Raw genomic sequence first — 23,700 nt, 5'->3', positions numbered from 1 at the left:
CACACACACACACACACGCACATATATTCTGTGATTCTTATTGAAGTTGATCATATGTACAGAAAGGCGCACACATCATAAGTGGACTGCTCGATGAATTTTCAAAAGATAAACATGTCTATGTGACACTACCCAGACCAGGGAAAGCCATGTGCCCAGCACCCCCACCGCCATCCAAGACACCTGTGCCCACTCCAGGCACCCCCCCCCCCACAAAGTGTGACCACAGACAGTGACCGACATCCTAGAGTCTTCTACTAGAGATTCCTTTTGCCTGTCTTTGTACTTTATTTATATATAAATTAGAAAGTACTCTGCGCATGTTAAAGCATATGTTCTCTTTGTATTGGCCTAGGAGCCAGTATCTGAGCATATCTGTAGGATTCATCCATATTATGTGAAGTTCCAGCTTGTTCTCTCCCCTGGTTGTTCAGTATGATATATTTATTTGTATTTACTTATTTATTCATCCTCTCGTTAATGGGCAGTTGATGAATTTCCAGTTAGGAGTGGTTGCAAATAGTGCTGCCAGGAACATGTTGACATATCCCCTTGGTGGATGATACATTTCTGATTTACAGTGGAACTGCCAGGTTACAGAGAAGGTGCGAGATCAGCTGTTGTCTCTTATGCCAGAGTTTTCCCAAAGTGATTGTGCCAGGTTACTCTCCCACCTGTGGAACATGAAAGTTCTGGTTGTATCACATTCCTTGTCGGTGCTTGTAATATCCTTTTTTTTTTTTCCTCTTGAGCCATTCAGATATACAGTACTCCACACTGTGCTTTTATTTTGTATTATTTCTCCTGCTGGATAATGAGAGTGAGCACCCTTTTGTATGGTTAATGACTATTTAGATAACCTCTTGGATTAAGTGTCTCTTCATATTTGCCCTCTTACCTGATGCATTGCCTGTCTTGTTCTTATTGATTTCCCAGGGCTCTTTATATATTCTGGATACAGATGTCTTATTTGCCATATGTAGTGCAAACCTCCTCTTCCATGTGTAACTTCTTTGGATCAGTAAGAGTTTTGAGCCTCCAAATCATTGATTTGAACACAGGTCAAGCCCTCACCTGTCTGAGCCTCACTTTCCCTCTCTCAGTCCTGCAGAGTGTTTAGCCTAGTGCTTGGTGTGTAAATGGAGCTGTGCCTGTTAGTAGCACTTTTGCAGGGATGAAAGAGCCCTGAACTAAAACAGGCAAAACTGGTCCTGTGGGGCTTTTCAACCTAAGTCATTACTATTTCTCAGGTGAATTCTATAAATTTAGCACCTATATTTATATACTATATGTTTATATACTTACTATAGTGTGTATTTATATATTACTATTTATATACTTACTATAGTGTATAATACATACTACATTATATATTTACATACTATAATAAAATCTATAAATCAAGCACCTACTGTAATACCAATCTTCAGGTTAGGCATTGAAAATATAGCAGTGAACAAGACCCAGTTCCTACCCTTGGAGGAGGTTGCCCAGGAGATGAGAGCAGAGGGCTGTTAAGAGCCCAGGAGAACACTCACCAAGCTAGGGCATCACGGAAGCCTTCCTGGAGGAGGCAAGCTGTATGGTATACTTGAGTAAGCCTCAGGTGCACACTTGGGTGCCTTCTGTGTACCAGGCTCTGGTTCCCAGCAGGAAGTGGGGACTGTTGAGGAAGGGCATGGATCAATCGTGGAGACAGAGGCTGAGGGCGAGCTTAGAAACTTCACCTGTGTCTAGGACAGGACTGGAAAGGAGGCATGAGAGGGCTCCGGGGACCAGACAATTAAGGAGTTAACCTGTGTGTCTACTCGGGGAGCCATCAGCCCTTGAATGTGGCTAGCATAGAGGAAGAACTGAATTGTTTATATTAATTTAAATTTAGATGTCCGAACAAATACTCCATTTTGTTCTTGGAAAACTTTTAAAGGCAGATAGAACTATTTGGGGATGTGACTGTAATTTTTCAGCTGTACATTTTATGAACTCTAACTACAGACCACGTATTTCCACCAAAAATTTTATCATCCAAATTGTGGTGCACTGATGGTAGCCCGATTTCACAGAATTAGTACTCAGGGAAAAAAAGAAAGTAAAATGTCTCACTAATCATTTTTATGGGAATTCCCGTGTGGCACAGTGGTAACAAATCCTCTAGTATCCATGAGGATGCAGGTTCAATCCCTGGCCTCACTCAGTGGGTTACGGATCTGGCATAGCTGTGATGCACGTTGTAGACATGCCACAGATCCTGCATTGCTGTGGCTGTGGTTTAGGCCAGTAGCTGCAGCTCTGATTCGGCCACTAGCCTGGGAACTTCCACATGCTGTTCCTGGAGCGCTTAAAAAAAACAAATCAATCAATCAATATCATTTTTATGTTAGTTAATAATATTTAGGATGTATTGGGTGAAATAAAATCTATTATTAAGTTTAATGTCTGAGTTCCTATTGTAGCTCAGCTGGTTAATATCTGACATGGTGTCCTTGAGGATATGGATTCGATCCCTGGCCTTGCTTAGTGGGTTAAGGATCCGGCATTTCCATGGTTGCAGATGCAGTTCCGAGCCTGCGTTGCTGTGGCTGTGGTGTAGGCTGGCAGCTGTAGCTCCAGTTTGACCCCTAGTCTGGGAACTTCCATATGCCCTGGGTGGGGCCATAAAAAAGTTTAATGTCACCTTTTTCTTATTAACTTTTTAACGTGGCTCCTGAAAAGTTGAATTCCATGTGTGCCTCACCTTGAACTCCTCCTGGATGTTGTTCTCATAAGCCGTGGGGAGGAGCTGGAGTATCACTCTGAGGTCAAGGGCTCACAGAAGGGCTTAGACGGCGCGTGACGTGGTCAGGTTTCTGTGGTCGCTGCACCCTCTGGCCACAGGGATGAGAGAAGTTTCCAAAGGATGGGACAAGACTAGCCATAGAGAGAGGCAGAGCCTGGAAGGCCTGAGCTCTGGCCGCAGAGAGAAGCTCTGATGTCCCAGAGAGGTGGTGTCCACTGCCAATGCGCAGGCAGGTGGCAGGCTGGGCCCAGAGGGAGGAGGAGCCTGTGGGGGGAGGCAGGCACATCCTGGGACTGAGGGATCCTTCAAAGAGGCCCTGCCGCTGAGGGCCAGTAGGAGTGACCTGGGCATCACAGATCTGCCTGCTCCTGGTGGCCGCCGCTCTGGCACCTGCCAGCCCCACCCTGGCCCTCAACGCCACTCTGACTGCTGCCTGTGCCCTGCTCAGGTTAGACACCCCACTTCTTGCTGCCTGGCCCTGCTCTCCACTGCTTGCCAGCCATGTGACCTTAAGTAAGTGGTTTTTCCTCCCTGGGGGCCACACCAGGTTTGCCTGACTTCTCACCCGTGTCAGACCTAGAGTACAGGAAAGCTCAGGGTTGCCCACAGGTGACAGGTCTTCCTAGGCTGGGTCTTTGCGGGCATGACAGCATGGAGCTTGGAGGAGGGAATGTTCAGTATGTTCTCTCGTTTGCAGGGCAGCTTCCTATCTCTGGTCTCTGCCTGTGGTCGCATTTCACTGCTTTGAAAGCTGAGGGTCAGAGAGGCAAAGCAGCTTGCCCAGGGGCACACAGCATTCCAGAGGCAGGATTCTGATGAGGAATCTGACCCTGCAAGGTAGGTCCAAGGCCATAGCTCAGTGTATGTTGAAGGGAGGGCACATACCTTTCTGAACCTCAGTTTCCTCCTCTGTCAAGTGGGGAGAATGAGCGCAGTTGATTGTCATGAGGCGGCAATAAGTTGAGCACTGCAGAGCAGCACCAGCCTAAGGCAGGGCTCCGGGTGGTGCTCCAGATGGTGGCTGCCATTGGTTGACCCATCTGCAAGGAGTCTTCACAGCAGCTCTCTGCAGTGGGTGGCCTAAGCCCATTTTTCAGGAGAGGAAACTGAGGCTAAGATGTACAGCTAGGGTTGCAGATAGGGCTTGTATCTGGAGTGGCTGTGGCTGTGGCATAGACCAGCAGCTGTAGCTCTGATTCTACCCCTAGCCTGGGAACTTCCATATGCTGCAGGTGTGGCCCTAAAAAGCAAAAAAACAAAACAAAACAAAAACACAAAAAAGATGTGCAGCTAGTGAGAGCAAAGTTTAGTCCTTACCAACTCCTGGGCTCCAGAGCCCTCTCCCCCCTTGTCCTTATCCTGGAGCCCTGGCGTTCCCTTCCGTGCATTAAAGGGCACCTTGGCCCTGTGCTCCAGCTGGTCCTTTGTCCTGGATGACTGGACATGAATGGGCACAGAGCAGTCTCTCTGGTGCTGTTCGCAGAAGCTCCCACCCCCCTTTCTTCAGAGCCTCTTTCCTCTTGCGGGACACCTCCCTTTGCTGGGTGAGCTGTAGCCCTTCTGCCCCCCCACCCCCCACCCCTCAACTCTGAACTGCTTTCTGAGAGCCAGGGGGCCTAGGCAGGAAGCCAGCATGGAACGTGCCCAGGATGTGGCCAAACCCTGAAAGCCAGACCCAGGAGAGGCTTTAGAAATCGTCAGCCCTGGGATCTGGTTGTCAAGCCTCAGGTTCCACATCTGGAAAATGGAAAGAATCATCAATTCAGCAAAAACTGTAACATACAGGGAATTGCAGACAGGTGCCAGGAAGGTCTGTTGGAGGGCACTTTTTTCGGTTTCTGCTGAAATATAGAGGATATGCAGCCCTTGAGCCAGCTGACTGCTTTTGGGTAGCTACTTAGAGTGGAGCTGTGCTTCTCAAGTTTGAATGGGAATGCATGGGGTCTGGTGAAAATACTGGCTCTGATTGTATACTTGTATGCCTCTGGGATGAGACTAGCAAGCTTCCAGGGGAGCCTGCTGAAGCATTAGCAAGGCCCTGGGGTGCCTCTCACTCATGGACACAAGAAGGCATGTTCCTTGGTGATGGGGTGTGTTGCATCAAAGATGAAAACAGGGGAGTTCCCTTATGGAGCAGTAGGTTAAGGATCCAGTATTGTCACTGCTGTGGCTCGGGTTGCTGCTGTGGCGTGGGTTCAATCCCTGGCCCCAGAACTTTTGTATTCTGCAGGCGCAGCCGAAACAGACAAACAAAAACAAAGTTGAAAAGAGCCCAAATGTCTATCAGGAAGGTTTTGGCCAATGAATGGTCAGCCATCCCTGCCAGAGATGCTCTACAGCAATTACAAAGCAGGAGGGGGCAGTTCCCACCATGGCGCAGGGGGTTAAGAATCCAACTGTGGTGGCTCATGTTGCTGCGGAGGCACAGCAGGTTAAAGATCTGGCATTACTGTAGCTACAGTGTAGGTTGCAGTTACTGCCCAGATTCAGCCCCTGGTCCGGGAACTTCCATATGCTGCAGGTGCAGCCATTAAAAAAAAAAAAAAAAAAAAGCAGGAGGGAGATCTACCCAGGTCCTGCACACCCATGTGTCTTGTCTCCCAAGAGGATGGCAACACTCTGAGTGCCTGGGCTTTGCTTGTGTCGATGTGGCCCCATGCTAGAACAAGGCCTGGCATACACTAGGTGCTCAGTCAGTGTTTACTGAGTGCTGGAACTGGTATATCGACATAGGAAACTCTCCCCAACCTGGTGTGGAGTGAAGTGAGCCGGTTTCAGGGTATGTGTGATCCAGAGCTGCTCAGCCTTGGCATTACTAGCATGTGGGGCTGGATGATTCTTTGTGGTGGGGGCTGGCCTGGGCATTGTAGCATCCTTGGCCTCTACCCACCAGATGACCCCTAGTTGTGACAGCGCAAACTGTCTCTAGACATTGCTAGTTGTCCCCACAGGGGCAAGGTCAGCCCCAGTTGAAATCCACTGGTATAATAGGATAATTTGTAGTTGAAAGGAGGGAAGGGTGAGTGGAAAGATGAAAGGATGCGTGTCTGGGAGGGCAGGAGAGAGGCCCTGTGAGATTTCCATTCAGGTGTAAGTTTGGCTGTAACCTCAGAGAAAACAGGTGTGGGGGCCCCTCCTGATTGATAGCAGTTACCTCTTAGAAAAGAGGAAGAGGACAGGATTGGAGATTTTGCTCTAAGGAGACTTAAGCCTTCTCTATTCCTTTTAAATATGGAGGTTGAGTTCCCATTGTGGCTCAGCAGGCTAAGAATCTGACTAGTATCCATGAGGATGGGGGTTCAATCCCTGCCCTTGCTCAATGGGTTAAAGATCTGGTGTGGTATAGGTTGCAGACACGGCTCGGATCCCATGTTGCCGTGGCTGTGGCATAGGCCAGCAGCTGTAGCCCGGGAACTTATGCCATATGCTGCAGGTGTAGCCATAAAAAAAAAAATAAAAATAAAAATAAAAAATTATTTATTTGTCTTCTTAGGGCCGCAGATGCAGCATATGAAAGTTCCCAGGCTAGGGGTCAAATCGGAGCTGTAGCTGCTGGCCTACACCACAGTCAAAGCAACTCAGTATCTGAGCCGTGTCTGCGTACACCACAGCTCACAGTAACACTGGATCCTTAACCCACTGAGCAAGGCCTGGATCACACCTGCATCTTCATTTATGGTAGTTGGGCTTGTTACCACTGAGCCACAATGGGAACTCCAAGAAAAAATAAAGAAGTAAAAAATAAATAGGAGTTCCCATAGTGGCGCAGCAGGAACGAATCCAACTAGGAGCCATGAGATTGTGGGTTTGATCCCTGGCCTCTCTCAGAGGGTTAAGGATCCGGCGCTGCCGTGAGCTGTGATAGAGATTGCAGACACAACTCGGATCCCATGTCACTGTGGCTCTGGCGTAGGCCAGCAGCTATAGCTCTGATTCAACTCCTAGCCTGGGAACCTCCATATGCACGGGTGTGGCCCTAAAAAGGAAAACATACATCGGAACAGCACAGGGACCCACTTCTAGAGTGTGGGATTTAGTGAATGAACATACCAGAAACACTCAGCCATGTCTCCTGACACACTGTGGGAGTGTGGTCAGAGGAAACCATTGTTGTTTTATGGTGTTGCAGCTCTCTGGCAGCCCCTCAGCATAGGAAGCAATTAAGATCTTCTTTGCATAGGGGCAGACTTGAGCTCAGAGATGAGAAGGGACTTTCCCAAGGTCACACAGCAAAGTAGGAGCTAGGCTTGACTGGAAACCAGTGTTCATGGAGCAGTAGGGGCCACTGCTCCTCTAGTACCCTGTGGCCCCTGCCAGGCATCTGGGTCGCCTAGCCATCACGTGTGAGGCTGTGTGGGCTGCTTCAAGTCCCCCTGCTTGTTGATCACTTGATGTTCACCAGCCCAGCTGGCACCCAGGAGATGGGCAAGGCCAGAGGTGGCAGGGCTATAGCCTGTGGGAGTTGCACTGTGGTTTTGCCCAGCAGCACAGGGAGAACTGCCAAGGATGTGGGACCTGTAATGGGGGACCTTGGCAGAGACAGTCCCTGGCTGCCAGCCCTGTGCAGCTGCAGAGTCATGCTGCTCCTCTCCTGCTCAAACACCTGCCATGGCTCCCTAGTACCCAAGTCTAAGTTTCCTCCCTGTGCCTGTTGAGTGAGCATTCCATGCCCTACAAAACTCTTTATGATATTTCTAGATTCCAAATGCTGATCCTGATAATAATAATAATGATGATAATAATTATAATAGGGCCTAAAGTACCTACTCTTTGGTAGGCGTAGTACAAAAGTGCTTTACATGCATTATCTTATTTGACCCTGACAAAACCCCTGTGTCATGCTGCAAGTCTGATTCTCATCGTGCAGAGGAGGAAACTGATGCCCACAGAAGTTAAGCACCCTGCTCAAGGTCATGTAGCTCATGGCCCCGCTGGGACCTGCAGCCTGATTCCAGAGCCAGACTCTTAACCAGGAGGCCGGCCTACCTCATCAGATTAGGAGAATGAACCAGCATGATGCCAGTAGAGAGGACCCCAGGTCTAGGTGTCTGGAGAGCCAGGCTCAGGCCTGGTTGCCCCAGGACCTTGCTCTGTGACCTTGGCCAGACTCTGCTCTTTCCCAGGCTTTCTCCAAGGCTGGCTCTATATCCCAAGGCTCCAGGTCTCAATGTTATGCAAAATACTTGGAAATTGCCTCAATTTCATTTTTCCATTCTTTTATTTTGCATCACACCATTGATAAATATCCACTATGGAGTAGTTAGAAAATTCAGGGAGGGGAAAGGAGAAATAAATGAAGCAGTTTGGGGTATATCTTCCTGGAGTATTTTCCCTATGTAAATATTTACCAGAGTGGGATCAGATAACGTTTTTATCACCTATCATTCATCCCAGCTGTCCTATAGGGTAATGGATTTTTCTTTCTTACGGTTGTATCCAGGTCTGCTATGTAATATAATGGAATATTTAATTAAGATATCTAATTAGGGATGATGATAAATTAAGAACTGGTGTTTACTGAAATCCACCTGCTGCCAGGTCCTGCCCTAAGCTCTTGCCTCAGTGGCCATTACAGCAACCCACTGAGGCAAGGCAGTTCAGCCACAGTTTACGGATAAGGAAACCAAGGCCATTGAAGTCAACCAGGCCCGGGTCTCTGGGCCCATCCTTGGCAGAGCCAGACATGGCCCCAGCCCCTCCCAAACCCTCCACCCAGGACCTTAACCACTGGGCCACCCTGCCGTGCACCTGGCCTCCTGTGTTCTCAGGGTGGCCTGGTAACTTTGAGGCGGGCAAGTGAGCTGGGTGCTGGCCAGGAGAGGGAGGAAGCCCGAATAGGAAGAGTCACAGTGGTCGTCGGTGGCTGGGCGTGCAGCTTTGGCCAAAGGAAGGGTGGGCGTCTGTGTTGGGAGCAGCCTCCTCCTGGGCAGGAGAGGTACCTGGCCAAGGAGTTTGCCAGAGCAGAGCCCCTGGGGTGAAGGTCAGATTGACGCCCCTGGATGGTTCCACCTGAGAAGGCATGTGGGCAGCTGAGACCTCCCTCTCCCCCTGTGGGTTCTGGGCAATGGCTCTTGTTCCGTAAGGCTTTTCAGGGTACCAAGGGCCAGGCTGCCTGCTGTGGCTGCCCTGAGCCGTCAAGGCCTCTCAACAGCCTATGAAGTGGGTTCCTTCCTCAGGTGGGGACACCAAGGTGCAAGGTCACCTTCGCAGCTCACGGCACAGAGTATGGGGAGTGTTGGGGCACCTGAGCCACAGATTTGGAGGCTGAGCGTGAGTCAGGGGCTCCTCCGCACACTTGGGGTATATGATCTTATTCCTGTATAGCAGCCCCAGGCGGTTCTCATTTTCCCTATGAGGAAACTCATGCCCTCTAGACATTTGACAATATTAACCACGACCTCCCCTTTTCGAGGGAGCTCTTACAGAGTGCCAGTCAGGTGTTGGATCAAAGAAGGTACTAGCTGTTGAAGCTGGGTGTGGGGCCGGGGTGGGAGGCAGTGGTGGGGAGACTGTGACCTGGAGATGGTTGCATGGGCCTTTGGCAGCACAGCTGGGATCAGAACTGGCTTCCCCATGTCCTGAGCTGGCCAGCACTCCCCTCTGCCTTTCCACGCCATCCGGCCTCATCCCTTCCCGTAAAGGCCTCAGACTTGGTCACTAAACTTTATGTGGAGGGGACGCCAGGGCTGGGCGTGCCCACTGCTTCTCAGGACGCCTAGCAGACTTAACTTCGTTGAGTCTCTGATTCCTCATCTGTAAAATGGGACATCCTGGAGTTCCCGTTGTGGCTCAGCAGTAACAAATCTGACTAGTATCCATGAGGATTCAGGTTTGATCCTGGGCTTCACTCAAGTGGGTTAAAGATCTGGTGTTGCCATGAGCTGTGGTGTAGGTTGCAGATGGGGCTCAGATCCCATGTTGCCGTGGCTGTGGTGTAGGCTGGCAGCTGCAGCTCTGATTCGACCCCTAGTCTGGGAACTTCCATATGTCCCTGGTGAGGCCCTTAAAAAAAAAAAAAAGGGGACATTCCTTGCCTGCCTTCTGGGACAGCTAGAGCATCAGATGACACCATGCTCAGAACATCCTTGGTCTGGTGCCTGCTGAGAATATGTAATTTACTATGGCAAGTTCACCAAGGATGTTTATTGTCTCCTCCCGACAGCCCTGTGAGGAGGGCACCCTGTGTGTCCCATTTAACAGACGAGGAAACCAAGGCTTAGAGAGGATGAGTGTCTTGCCCAGAGCTGCACAGCCAGGGAGCAGCGGAAGTGAACCTGTCTCCGTGGCCCCCTGACTCCTGCCACCACGCTTGCTTGCTGCCTGGGTAGGTGAGCCATGACTATCTGAGGAAAGAGAATGAAGGGGCTGCCAATTGAGCCCAGTGTGTGGGGAGGTGACACGTGGTGTATACAGCCAGAGCTCAATAAATGCTCACTCCAAAGCAGGAGTTGCAGTAGAATTTCTCAGCACAAGTGGAGGCAGAGGCACCACAGGGGGAGTGGGGCTTTGTTGGGACCCATTTCCACCACTCTGTGTGGATCTCCTCAGCTCCTGGGTATAGTGTGAACAGATCCGAGCTCTCAATTTGGGGTTTGGTCTGCAGGGATCCAGCCCAGGGCTGAGATGAGGTATGGGAGGCACTTACCCAGGTACGGAAGTTAAGGGAGTGCCCCAGAGCTCAGCAATCAAGATGAATATTTACATTCAAATATTAAAAAATCAAAACCAGAGTTCCCGTCATGCCTCAGTGGTTAACAAATCTGACTAGGCACCATGAGGTTGCAGGTTCGATCTCTGGCCTTGCTCAGTGGCTGTGGTATAGGTTGCAGACGTGGCTCGGATCCCAAGTTGCTGTGGCTGTGGCATAGGCCAGCCGGTGGCTACAGCTCCGATTAGACCCCTAGCCTGGGGAACCACAGGTGTGGCCCTAGAAATGGCAAAAGGACAAAATAAATAAATAAATAAAATAAAATAAAATCAAAACCAATGGATGAACCTTGAAAACATGCTGAATGCAGAAAGCTAAGGACCATGTTTTATGTTATTCCCTTTATATGAAATGTTCAGAAAAGGCAAATCCCTAGAGACAGAAAGTAGATTAGTGGTTGCCAGGGGCTGGGGCGGGGAGGGGTTGGAGTGTAGTTAGGGGGCAGGGCTTCTCCTGGGGTCGCTGAAGACATCCTAAAATAGATTGTGGTGACCATGCACAGCCCTGTGAATATACTAAAAACTGCCGAATGGTACGCTTTAAATAGGTGAATTGCACCATACGTGAATTAGATCTCAGTAAAGCTAAGACCAAAAAAAAAAAGAAAGAAATGGGAAAAAAAAAAAAATCCATGAGGAACAATATGTCAACATTTTCAATAAAGACCAGATCTGTATTACTGGTCTTTTTTCCTTTCTGCCTCAGGCTCTAATACAGCTTAGCACACAGTGCCATTATTTATCCTATTTAAAAATGTTCCACGTTTGTTTTTAAATGTTGCATTAAAACATCATTGTTCCTGATTACTGAGTTTGGGGGCACCCCCTTAAATTTTGCGGTCAAGGGCAGCTCGCTTGCGTTATCACCCCGGCCCTGCCAGGCAGGGTTCTTGCTCTCTGTAGGTGGCTGGGCCTTCCGCGGCCACTTTCTCTCTTCCTCTTTCCGTTTGACAGATGAGGCCAGCGAGGTCACCTCAAGAAAGGCTGTGAGTGGCTGCCTGGGCCCGAGGCTAGAGTGGGGTCTCTCTGTGTGTCGTCTCCTCTGGCCCAGAGTATCTGGCCTCTTTGCCACCTTCTCACCTCTGTCCTCCGTCTCCTGCCCTTTGAAGTGGCTCCCTGGGTCCTCCAGCAGCTCTCCCCTGGCCTCCCACCCTCATCTCCTAAGTCATCCAACACCAGAAAAAGCCCCCTCCCAGACCCTAACCCCACCAGCATTCACCACTTGCCACTGCCACCAGGATCACCAAGTGCTCATTACCTGGCATTCAACACCTGCCTCAGCCTGGGCCCTGCTGACCCCTTTTCCCACTCTCTTGCCGCACCCCCACCTGGAGTCTCACCTCCAGTCCTCTGCCCCTTCTCACGCTTAAATCTCAGTCTCACTGAAACCCTCACTGCAGCCTTGCTGTTAAGAGTTACTAGACCCACTTTGCAGATGAGGAAACTGGGGCCCAGGGAGAAGAGCGGACGTGGCTAGGGGTCCGGAGCAGAGGCAGGTGCCTACCTGGGACTCTGTTCTCTGCTGGCGATGGAGAGGCAGATGCCTTGTTCTGCTTCACCTCATGTGGGCCATGTCAGAAGCCAAAGTCGCCCCCTCTGCTCTCTGATGTCCTCCAGCCACTTCTGACTCGAGTTAATCTCTAAGGTCACATGCTGGCATGTGCAAGGCCGGCGTGCGTGGATGTCACATGTCTTTCATAATAGTTCTCTTGTCCCTGACGTTGATTTTTTTAAACAAAAATCCAAACAGCTAAACCATGCCCCAGAATATGCCTTCAAGCTTTCCCGGTAAGAACCCTTTCCAATGCTCATGTCGGATGGTGGAGGGAGGAAATGGGCAGAAAGCAGAGGGGATGAGAGCCCAGGGCCCCCCTGAGGCAGGGGTGTAGCTCCCAGGCCCCCCAAGCACAGTCTTTGGATGGTCCCCTCAGGGGCCCAGGAATTTGGATGGGAAAAAAATGACATCTTTGTTTACCCTAATTAACATCACCTCTAGGCATCAGTGTAGGTGCAGTCAAAGGAGGAGTGGCAGCTGGGCCTGGGTCACCAATAGAAACCCTCTAGGTTGTCATATAGTATTTCTGTTGCCCATCACGACATGCAGAGCAGTCATTATGAGACTCCCCTCCACCTGGCTACTCATGGCTTTCATCTAGGAATGCAGAGGTGACTATATTACAGACTTTTTTTTTTTTTTTTTTTTTCCCTTTTCTTTTCTTTTTTGACCACCCTGCGGCACATGGAATTCCCAGGGCAGGAATCAGATCCCAGCCACACCGTCGAGGCCCAGGCCCCAGCAGCGCAACGCTGGATCCTTGGCCCACTGTGCCGGGCTGGGGATCAAACCCGCATCCCAGCGTTCCCCAGACGCTGCTGATCCCATTGCACTACGGCGGGAGGTCCTGTATCATAGCTTCTTAATTGTTGTATTCTTAGCCAGGCTTGGCAGTAATTGACTTCCTTTGACTCCTCCTGGTTTGATCCCATTTGAAAACACTCTTCTGGGAAGGGGTCCAGATAGCGGATGGTGTCCATGCACCTGAAAGGTCAGAGACCTGACTGGGCCTGGGTTTGAGCCCTGCCTTTGTGAGCATGGCAGCTGCTTCTCTGGCCTGTACTTCTTCCTGGTGGCCTGATCAAAGACGTGCTTTCTCCCCTCAGCTTGTGGTGCGGGGTCAGTGACAGAGCTGGGCGCTGCTCAGTGCTGGGGTCCATCTAGCTGTCCATTGAGCGTGGCCCTGGCTGCTCCAGCACGAGCCTGCAGGTGCTTCATGGCCACGTACACATTCCCCCATCTTATCTTGGCGTCCGTCCCCCTCTGGGTGGCTTGTCTGTCTGTACTGCGTCTGTGGCTCCGACACTCCTTACCAGCAGGCCTGTGTCTCTCCTAAGAAACAATAGTGCCTCATTGCAGTTAATGTCACTAGGCTCACGCCCAGTGCCAGCCTCTTGACAGCTGGCCAGAAGACTGCTGTTTGCACCCTTATTCTGGAGAGGAGGCGAGGAAGGCCCAGAGGGGAGACATTTCCGTCTCAGGGTCACACAGCTGGTGCGTGGCTGAGCCTAGATTGTATCAAGTTCTGTCCAATGCTTCATCCCTGCACTGTGACCTTGCATTCCCCTTGCCTGGCCAGAAAATGGACCCCAAATGCTGAATTTAGTGTTCCCAGCAGTGTTTCATAGAGCATGGGGGAGGGGCAGCACTTGGTAAATGCAGATTCCTGGGCTCCATCTTGTAACTTCCGAATCAGAATATTTGGGGGGCAGGACCCAGGAATCTTGTCTTTTAACAACTTCAGCTGATTCTGATGCAGGCAGAAGTTTCAAACCACCTTCAAGGAAAGAAATAACAATGATACAGTAACAAGGCTCTGGGTGTTGTCTATCATTCATTGATTTAATCCTGGCCATTTCCCAGATGAGAAAACTGAGGCACAAAGGAGTTAGGTGACAACACCTGCTCTTTACTTCCCCTGCTCCGACCAGGGCTCCCCTGCTAGTCACCAGAGCCAGGCCCCAAAACTGGTGTGTAGACCCCCTACTCCAGTGCTCACCTGTCCCCCTGCCCCCCAACTTCTGGCAGCTTCTGGGCAGAGGAATGGAGACAGGGTCGTGTGTGTGTGTGTGTGTGTGTGTGTGTGTGTGTGTGTGTGTGTGTGTTGTGGCGGGTGCAGGAAGCCCCCGGCACTGCGAGGTCACCCTGGCCCTTTCCTGTTTATGCTCTTTATCAGGCAGGGGCTGGAGTGTTCCCGAACAGGAAGTGCAGAGTGGGTGCTGTGCCAGGCGTGCGGAGCAAGGCTGGGATACGGGAGCCAGGAGGCTGAGCTGGTTACTGCCCCAAGCAGCTGTGTGACTTTGGACATGCGTCGTCCCCACCTGTGTGTGGGGCAGAGTTGGGCTGATGGTTAGAACCCTGGCTTCTGGCCACAGACAGACCTGGGTTCTAGTTCAGGCTCAGCCTGTTTTTGGCTGTGTGACCTTGGGCTGAGTGCTTCACCTCTCTGAGCCTCAGCTTCTCCCTCTGTCAAGTGGGGCTAAAAATAGTGCCTCCCCCAACTCCCTGGGTTGTTGGTAGAGGCAAAATGGACACCAAGGTGTCAGGCGCATGCACGCACGCACACACTCTCTCTCTCTCTCTCTCTCTCTCTCTCTCTCTCTCTCTCTCTCTCTCTCTCTCTCCTGAAACCATCGCTTGGCCACAGAACAGACACTGGGTGACTGTGCATGCTTACATTTCTTTTCTTTTTCTTTCTTGCTTTCTTTTAAAAAAAAAAAAGCAAAATGCATTTTTCTCTCACTCACCAAAAGCCTTAGTTCCCCCCACTGGCTGTGTCAAGATGGGACCCGGAACCAAAATACACACGTGCTTCCGCATGAACCCACTGGGTTTGTGTTCTGTGGGTTTGTCTCGGTTCCACTGGCAGCTCCTACAAGAGCAGGGGCGTGGCGCTCTGTGGCCCTCAGGACCATCGCCTCCTGATGTTGTAAAATATCTTGACTGGAGCCCAGCTAGTGCATCCACTGATGTGTGCTGGCTAGGCTGCTGTCACACCACAGGGGGCTGAAATCATTGCCTTTCTCCGCCAAGGTTTGCTGACCCCACCTCGCTGGCCACTGGCTTCTTCGTTTCTGTGCTCCGTCCCTCTTTATCCACATGCTGTGCTGACAATGATTATCGTATTCAATGCTGAAATTTTTGCATGTCCACCCCAAGCACGGTGGAAGTTAGGAAATTCCTCATGACTCTCTTTGTTCCAAGTGTCAGTCCCATTTCTCAGATGACAACACCAAGGTTCAGCGAGCAGGACTGACCCGGGACACCCAGCCTCTGAGTAGGAGAGCCGGGATTCGACCCCTACCCTGAGCTTGTGCCAGCAGAGTGCTGAACTGGGCTTGGAAGTGGAAGCAGGACAGCCTGTGGGGGCCCTGCTTGGATCATTTTAGGTAAAAATTACCTAGCCAGGAAAGAGAAAGCCTGGATTTAGGAGCATGGGCTACGGCGGGTGGGGGGGGGGGTTGGGTTTTCCTTCTAGGTCCTCTGCTTCCCAGCTGTGTGGCATTGGGCAAGTGAAGCCACCTCTCTGAGCCCCAGTAAAGAGATGGTTAATAAGGGAGTGTCAGATGAAGTAATGCAGAGAGGTGGTGAGGACAAAAATCCAGTGATATATTTCAACCCTTAACTCAGTACCTGGCATATAATAAGTGCTCAGTATAGTATGAGCTAATAGTTCTATTTTTTGTTGTTTTAATTTTTTAATTATAGCTGATTTACAATGTTCTGCCAATTTCTGCCGTGCGGCAAGGTGACCCCATTATACATATATAGGTACATTCTTTTTCTCACATTATCCTCCATCCTATTCCATCACAAGTGACTAGATATAGTTCCCTGGGCTATACAGCGGGATCTCATTGCTTATCCACTCCCAATGCAATAGTTTGCATCTATTAACCCCAGACGCCCAGTCCATCCCACTCCCTCCCCCTCCCCCTCCCCCTTAGCAACCACAAGTCTGTTCTCCAAGTCCATGAGTTTATTTCTGTAGATAGGTTCATTTGTGCCGTATATTAGATTCCACATGTAAGTGATATCATATAGTATTTGTTTTTCTCTTTCTGACTTAACTTCACTTAGTATGAGAGTCTCTAGTTCCATCCTTGTTGCTGCAATGAGCTAATATTTCTAAGGCAGCATATGCCAGCCTGCCATTTCTGCTCCCTTGAACCACCCCACATGCTTTTTAAGCTCAAGCCCCATCCAAAGCCTCAGAATTATTTTTCCTCTTCTTCTCGCCCCACTGGATTCTGGCAGGCTCTTCTTGGCTGGCTTCCTCCGGAGTCTGTTGGTGGTCTCTGATCTCCAGGAGCCCTGAAGGGGGAACTCCTGTCTCCCCAGCTCTGCACAGGAGGCTGGGAGCTTGGGGCAGCGGGGTAGGTGGTAGCCATGGCAATGGAATGTTTGGAGCTGGTCCCCCCGGACAGGGCTTGCAAGGCTGATGGCTGAGCTCGGGCACGGGAGCAACAGGTACCCCTCTAAGGTGATTCTACAAGGGCCGTGACTGGCCTTCTGAGCCAGCGGCCCGTGTTCCAGCCCTACCTCCCCTGTCTTGGGAGCCTCTCGATCTGTGGAGCTCAGAGAAATCCAAGTTGAAATCCAGGCTGAGTTAGAAAGTTCAAATAAGTCCATCTTCCAGCCTCACCTTGGGTATTGCCTTCCAAGCATGTGTCACAGCTGTAATTGTCTCCCATGCTGGCTTCCTGGCTCCACACAAGAGTGTCGCCTCTATGAGGGCAGGGCCCTTGATGTGTTTTAGCATCTGTTTTTTTTTTTCTTTTTTTATGGCCGCACCTGCAGCATCTAGAAGTTCCCAGGCTAGGGGTCAAATAGGAGCTGCAGCTGCCGGCCTACACCACAGCCACAGCAACACCAGATCCAAGCTACATCTGCGACCTGTGCCGCAGCTTGTGACAAGACCAGATCCTTAACCCACTGAGTGAGGCCAGGGATTGAATCCGTATCCTCACAGACACTCTGTCAGGTTCTTAACTCACTGAGCCACAGCGGGAACTCCCTGTTCCAGCATCTTGATGGGTGCCTGGCACACAGTAGGTGCTCAATAAACATGTGTGGAATGAATTAATTGGGGCCTAAGGGCATCTGGAAGCTGTCCAGCCCCTCTTCGTCCCCTTCCTTGTGCTAGTCATTCAGGGCAGTCCAGGAGTCAGTGGACAGAGGATGTGAAGTCCCCTCCCAACTTCCCCTGCCACCCTATTTTGTGAGCCACGTGACATGAGACCAGGGACGTTATTGTGAGGATGGAGCCAGATTTGGAAATTCTTCCCCTCTTGGTAGTTGGGGGGCTTCTGTGAATCACTTCAACTTTCAGACTTTCAGTCTTTTCACCTGTCAAATGGGGGCAAATATCCCTACCCTAGAAGTTTTGGCTGAGGATAAAATTAGAAAATGAAAGCCAACAAGCACATGGCACTGATAGTGTCCCAGGTGCTGTTCCAACACATTCTGACTTCTTCCCGCTTCCCAGCGCTCCCAGGAGGCTCCTTCTCATTTCCACTGGCTGCACTGCAAGGGCCACATGTGAGCCTCCAAGGGGGGTACTCCCCATTTTATAGATGAGGGAACTGAGGCTCAGAGAGGTTAAGTGATTTGCTGAGGTCACACAGCCAATAGAGCTAGTAGAGCCAGGATTTAAGCCCAAGCAGCCTGGCCGCCCCTACTATGCCTGGCATATAATTCAAAAGCTACTGGTCATTTTATTATTTTATTAAATAGAAAAAAATATAGCAACACCATGAAAGTATGTTTTTAGGAGAAAAATATTGCCACCTCCCCCCTCCCTGTGCCACCCCTGGTGGCCTTTGAGTCTCTTCCCTTCTCATTTTTTTTCCTCTTACCTGTGCTTTGCGTTTGCTGGCTGGTTCAGCTGATTTGGTGGTTTTTCTTTTCTGCACAGCGTGCTTACCCAGCACCCCCAGAAACTGGACAATCAAGGTGCCGCCCCCTCCCCACCCCGCCCTGCCCTTGAGCTGTTGTCAGGAGAAAAAACGAGGTAGGACGAGGAAAGCCCTTGGTCTGTTGTTAAAGATACAGTGGTGCTTAATAAATGCTGGTGTTCCTCCTACAAGAGAAAGAGGGCTCATTGACTCCTCCCCTGCCTCTCACACATCTTCTGAGTCCAATAGGACTTTGTGTGAATGCTATTCACATTCTGTTCTAGGATATTCTAGGGCAAGGATCCATACATATCTTTCCTGTAAATGTCCAGATAGTAAATAGTTCAGGTTTTGTGGAACAAAAGAGGTTTTTTTTTTTTTTTGCTGCTGCTGCCTCTCCCCACCCTCCTCACTCCAACTCATCTTCTTCCTCCTCTTTCCCTTAAATATTTATCACTCATCCTTAGTTCACAGGTGCTACAAAACAGGCTGGTGGGATTTGGCCCAAGGGCCATAGTGTGGTGACCCCATCCTGAAGCTACACTGCCCACTATGGGAGCCACCAGGGGCCAACGGGCTCTTGAAATGTGGCCAATGCAAATTTTAAATTTTAGGTAATTTTACTGAACTTCAATTTAAATACCGACCTGTGGCTAGTGCACCATGTTGGCTGCACAGCTCTGAGAGCCTGAAGGCTGACAGCCCCTGAAAGGGGCCGTGGGAGCTGCCCAGCTGGCAGGCCTCTCGAACTCTCTGGCATTTCAAGGGCTGCCTGAGGGCAGCTGGGCCTGAGCCATCTGGTCTCCAGAAGAGCTTCAAGTGCCCTAGTCCCTAATTGAGTTTTTTTGTGGTTGTTGTTCTGAGAGCCAGGCCTCTCTCCATTGGCCACCCTTGCCCTGGAGAGGCTGGGCCCATGTGGTCTGTAGCTTGGTGGGAGGTGGGGAGCTGGGAGCCCTTCTCCTTCTGGGTTTAGATACTATCAGGTTGATATTTCAGGACTAGAAAAACTGAATAGAGGCAGGGAGTGAGCAAATAAGAGAGGACCAATCAAAGGGACTAGCAGCCGACACCAGTTTATTTCCATCATGGCACAAATAAAGTCATCGCTGAGATTTTTGAGTATTTGGTGTTACCTTGTTTGAACTTCCCAGCAGCCCATTTTACAGAATAGGAAAACTGAGGCTCAGAAGAGCCACTATCTAGGCCGTCAGGGAGCCATCCAACTCTAGAGCTGTGTCCTTAACCACTCCTACCTCTGAAATGGGTGTGAGAGGAGGGAAATGGAGCCTCAGATTCTGTGAGTCCGTGAAGTGCTTTCTGCTCCTGGGCCTCAATTTTCCCATCTGTAAAATGGGAGAAAGTGATAATTGGACTAAAAAGTTCTCCCCTCAAAGGGTAAGGACACAGCAGTGAGATATACACCAGGATACCCTAGGTTCCCTATCAGCCGGGCTTCATGCTAGACCCCATCAAGTTCATGGCCCCGTTCCTTTAATGCTGTGGTTAAGAGCCAGGCTTCAGGATCTCACAGACCTGGATAGTGATCCTGGTTCCCTGGCTCAGTTGCCCTTGTCATTTTCTTACCTGTGAAATTGAGATCATCAGGAAGTTCCCATTGTGGCTCATCAAGTTAAGAATCTGACTAGCATCCATGAGGATGCAGTTTTGATCCCTGGCCTGGCTCAGTGGGTTAAGGATCAGTGTTGCTGCGGGCTGTGATGTAGGTTGCAAACTTGGCTCAGATCTGGTGTTGCTGTGGCTGTGGTGTAGGCCGGCAGCTGCAGCTCCAGTTCAACCCCTAGCCCCGGAACCTCCATATGCTATGGGTGTGGCCCCCCCCCAAAAAAATTGAGACCATCATACTTTCCTTGTGGGGGGATTAAAGGGCACAAGGCCCTCCCATAGGCGTTTGGTCAGTGTTTGCTGGTGGTGGGAAGGCACTGTCCAACCCCAGGGGCTGCTGTATTTATCATACAGGCTCAGTTCACAGTGCCCTTTGGAGTTGGGCCGTGCATAGCCTGTTCAACTGTACCTGGCATTCCCAGCTGGTGAATAGTGATCTAGTGGAGATAACTGTTGCTTCTTATTATATTTACTTTCCCTGAAGTCCAAGGTCTCTGGGCCAAGAAGAAGGGAGAGCCCAAGGGCAGAGACCCACTGCTTCTAAGGCAACAGGGACTTGGATGCTCAGCTCACACCTCTCTGTCTGAGAAGGGGGCCAGTTCATTCCCTGGCTGAATCAGTGAATTTAGACCCCAGCTGTGACCTCTAGGGCTGAAGTCGCCTGTCCTGCACTGCAGCTCGTCCCCCCCCCACCAGAGCTCTTTCCCCCAGAATCACTGGCGGGTGCTCCCCGGGAAGCCTGGCCTCCCCCTGCCCCCCCTGAGGGGGCCCAGACCCTCTTCATGGCACCCACCACCCCTAATGCAGTATCTCGTCTGCCTTTGCAGGGCTCAGCCGGCGGACCATCTTGGCAAGCAGCCACGAGGGCTAGAGCCCCGGCATGAGAGTGCCCAGGGGAGGTAAGTGTTTCCCAGAGGTTCCCCAGAGCCCTGGCTCCTCCAGGGAAAGCCCTTGGCACCTCCATGCCCCCAACCTCCTGATCGGGCAGCCACGAAGACTCCCCTGGCACCTCTTTCCTCTGTTAGAAATCCAGTGCTAGGGAGTTCCCTGGTGATCTAGTGGTTAGGATTCTGTGCTTTCAGTCCCTGGTCTGGAAACTGAGATCCCACGTCAAGCTGCTGCACGCTGTGGCCAAAAAAAGAAAAAAGAAAAATCCCTGGCCTCACTCAGTGCATTAAGGATCCTGCATTCCTGTGGCTGTGGTGTAGGCCAGCAGCTGTAGCTCCAATTAGACCCCTGGCCTGGGAACCTCCATATGCTGCAGGTGTGGCCCTTAAAAAAAAAAAAAATTAAAAATTAAAAAAAAGAAAGAAGGAGTTCCCATCGTGGCACAGTGGAAACGAATCCGACTAGGAAGTGTGAGGTTGTGGGTTCAATCCCTGGCCCTGCTCAGTGTGTTAAGGGTCTGGTGTTGCCATGAGCTGTGGTGTAGGTCGCAGATGCAGCTCAAATCCTGCGTTGCTGTGGCTGTGGCATAGGCCAGCAGCTGTAGCTCCGATTACACCCCTAGCCTGGGAACTTCCATGTACCACGAGTGCGGCTCTAAAAAAGAAAGAAAGAAAGAAAGAAGGAATTCCAGTGTTAGATGAAGCTGGATCCCAGCAGCGTGGAAAGGGCAGGCCTGTGCTCTGCTCTTCCTCCTCCCTTAGGACAAGGATCTTTCCAGTGGTGGGAGAAGGCCGAGTTTCAGAGCAGGCGGGGGCTTACCCAGTGTCACTGGGCAGATTTAAAGCACAGCTAGAATCCAAACCCTCTGCGTCCCATCTTCCCTCACCAGCATTCCTGGTGTGCTTGCTCAGCTCCTCGCACAAAGGTTCCCTGAACCTCCTCATTCCCTCCCTGCAAAAGGTTATTATCTTCAGAGAGGTGAAGTCCCTTGTCCGCCTCTCCAGCTGGCAAGTGGCAGGGGCTGAGTTTGAACCTGGGGCTGTAGGACTCCAAGTCTGAGGTTCTTAGCCACCATTCTCCCTGCCAGGATGGCAGGATGCCTCCTTTATTGGGGTCCTACAGAGTGGTGGGTTGGAGGACAGGCCTGAGCTGGGCCCTCTGGTCCCTCCTGTAGTGGGTGACATCTCTAGTTCTGGGTGGCTGGGAAGCCACCTTCTGCTTTGCGGGTTCCTAGCTGCCTTCTCTCTGCCAGGTCACCTGCCTTGGCTCCTCACACCTGTCTTCAACTTGTCTGCTTTGAGCTGTTTTCTCCTGGTGACAGAGATGGGCCCCTAGCTGTGTCCTGTCCAGGGACAGTGAACACATTGGCCTCAGCCTAGTCTGACCCTGACCCTGGCCATGTGACCCACTTTGGGCAAGTTGCTTCTCTTCTCTGAGCTGCTTGCTGGGCGGGAGGTGTCCCTATACCCCAGAGGCGATGGAGGGTCCCACTCCATGCTGCGTGGAATCAGCTTGAGCAGAGCATGTGCCCAGCATATGTAAAAACACACCACTCAGCTGCTTCGTTTTTGGTTTTTTGTTTTTGGCCATGCCCTTGGCACACAGAAGTTCTCAGCCAGGGATGGAGCCCATGCCACGGAAGTGGCGACGCCAAGCCCTTAACTGCCAGGCCACCAGAGAACTCTCAGGAGCTTTCTTTCAAAGTGCTATAGCCAAATGAAGGATAGGTATTAAGCAAAACTTAGGAGTTGATAATATTTTTTAAAATCCTGTCTATCCCTCTTCTAGACATTTTGCCCCCGTATTTAGTATCCAGATCACTTCCAACCCCAAACATAAGCTCAAGCACACACACACACATGCGCGTGCACACACACTTATGCACGCACACAGTGACAGGCACAGTGTATCTGCCCTTTCTGGAAACAGCTTTCCCACATTCCCCCCTCTTCCCCCTTTCTCTGCATCCCTCCTCGCCATCTGTTCCCCAAAGCTCCAGTCTCTCACTCCCCACCAAATGTCAGGAAGAAGAGGTGATCTCGCCAATTTAAGTGAAAGAGTGATTGACAGTTCCCCAGGGGTCACTGACACTGAAATAATAATCGCCTGCAGAATTCTAGTCTCAGAGCTAAGGGGAGGATTTCTGCGAGGACTTCAAGAAGCTTGAGGGCCCCTTGAGGGATTTCTGAGTGACTTTATGTCCTGTTCAGCCCACCTCTCCCCCTCCACCCAAGAGTAGCCATGGAATTAGACTTCTGTATCCCAGCTCTGAATCCTATGTACCCCCAAACCACCAGCAGTTTGAGCAGTGTATGAGGGACTCATGTTTCTGGGGAAGGGATCTCCAGCTCATTTCTGATGCTCAGAGAAGCCGGTGACCCCTGGATGAGACTCATCTTTGCCAGTTGCTTCGAGAACCTTCCCAGCAGCGTTTGAGGTCAGTGGGCCCACCCCTCTTTGCAGCTGAGGAAACTGTGGCTTAGATGGAGGAAGTGACTCTCCCAAAGCCACATGGCCAGGAAATGCCAGGGCCTCTTAGCAGTTTCGCCCTCAGGCCTGACACTGTGTGTTTTTTCAGCTTTGATGTTTATTTTCCATTTGCTGTGGCCTGAGGGTCCCCAGGCAGCCCAGGCACTGGTGGATGGACTGGTTGGTCCAGATGCAAACCGGGTCCTTTAGTGGTTTCAGCCGAACCTCCGGGTCCAAAGAAGAAAGCTACCCCCCACTCCCTTCCCTCCAGACCCTGCACCCTTTGCCAAGCAGCTTGCAGCTCCCCAGTCACACTGGCTTCTTTCCTGCCTGTGACTTTGCACGGGCTGTTCCATGTGCAGGAAATATCTTCCTCTCCCTTCTCCACCTGGCTGTTCGAAACTCCACCTATCTACCGCTCAGAAGGCTGCCTCCTACAGGAAGCCTTCCTTCACCTGCACAAGTAGAACCCATCACCCCTTCCCCAGTGAGGGTGGACAGTGCGAGTGGACTTAGGGGGCTGAGGCCGTGTCTCTTAATCCATGGCCCAACTCCTATGCACAGTAGGAACTCAGTAGATCTTGGACCAAATGGATAACCAGTGATCATGTCTAATATTCTTTTAAATATTCCCTATGTGCCGGGCACATCCTTGGGTGGATCATTTAAGGTTCATAATAGCCCTGTGAGGTTGATACCCTTAGACCCATTTTACAGATGAGGCTCAGAGAGGCGAAGTCTGTTGCCCAAGCTCACACAGCCCCACGGGAAGTGGTAGAGCTAGG

The 23,700-nt window shown here is 50.9% G+C and overlaps 1 protein-coding gene and 1 long non-coding RNA gene across 52 annotated transcripts in view; one reads left to right on the top strand and one right to left on the bottom strand.

Moving 5' to 3' along the window:
• Window positions 1–23,700, top strand: part of TPST2 (tyrosylprotein sulfotransferase 2) — a 64,387-nt gene that overhangs the window by 20,360 nt on the left and 20,327 nt on the right. For 6 of the 50 annotated variants that reach the window (XM_084992763.1, XM_084992802.1, XM_084992796.1 and 3 more), the window contains one exon: window positions 20,386–20,457. The exons of 2 other annotated variants lie outside the window; for them this stretch is intronic. The gene's annotated coding sequence lies outside the window, so the exon portion shown is untranslated. Of the gene's footprint in view, window positions 1–3,110; window positions 3,290–3,473; window positions 3,614–9,938; window positions 10,105–11,437; window positions 11,470–13,410; window positions 13,533–14,214; window positions 15,428–20,385; window positions 20,458–23,700 lie in introns of those variants that run through there. 42 more of the 50 variants (XR_014825558.1, XM_084992790.1, XM_084992808.1 and 39 more) reach the window with 26 other exon arrangements.
• On the bottom strand, window positions 269–12,121 carry LOC106505959 (uncharacterized). Of its 2 annotated transcripts, none has more exons than XR_001300894.3 (4): window positions 11,988–12,121; window positions 2,735–3,040; window positions 1,539–1,663; window positions 269–674 (listed from the first exon to the last, which is right to left on the bottom strand). It is a non-coding gene; the product is annotated as an uncharacterized LOC106505959 (long non-coding RNA). The 2 variants fall into 2 exon arrangements; XR_014826461.1 differs by having other exon boundaries at window positions 2,735–2,864; window positions 11,988–12,108.

This window comes from Sus scrofa, chromosome 14 (genome assembly GCF_054392235.1).
Source record: "Sus scrofa isolate SSC_HxYL_T2T_F1_AM1 chromosome 14, Sscrofa_HxYL_maternal_Yorkshire_Landrace_v2.0, whole genome shotgun sequence".
Lineage (NCBI taxonomy): Eukaryota > Metazoa > Chordata > Mammalia > Artiodactyla > Suidae > Sus > Sus scrofa.
Note: the sequence above shows the minus strand (reverse complement) of the source record. Positions and strands in the feature narration are given on the sequence as shown.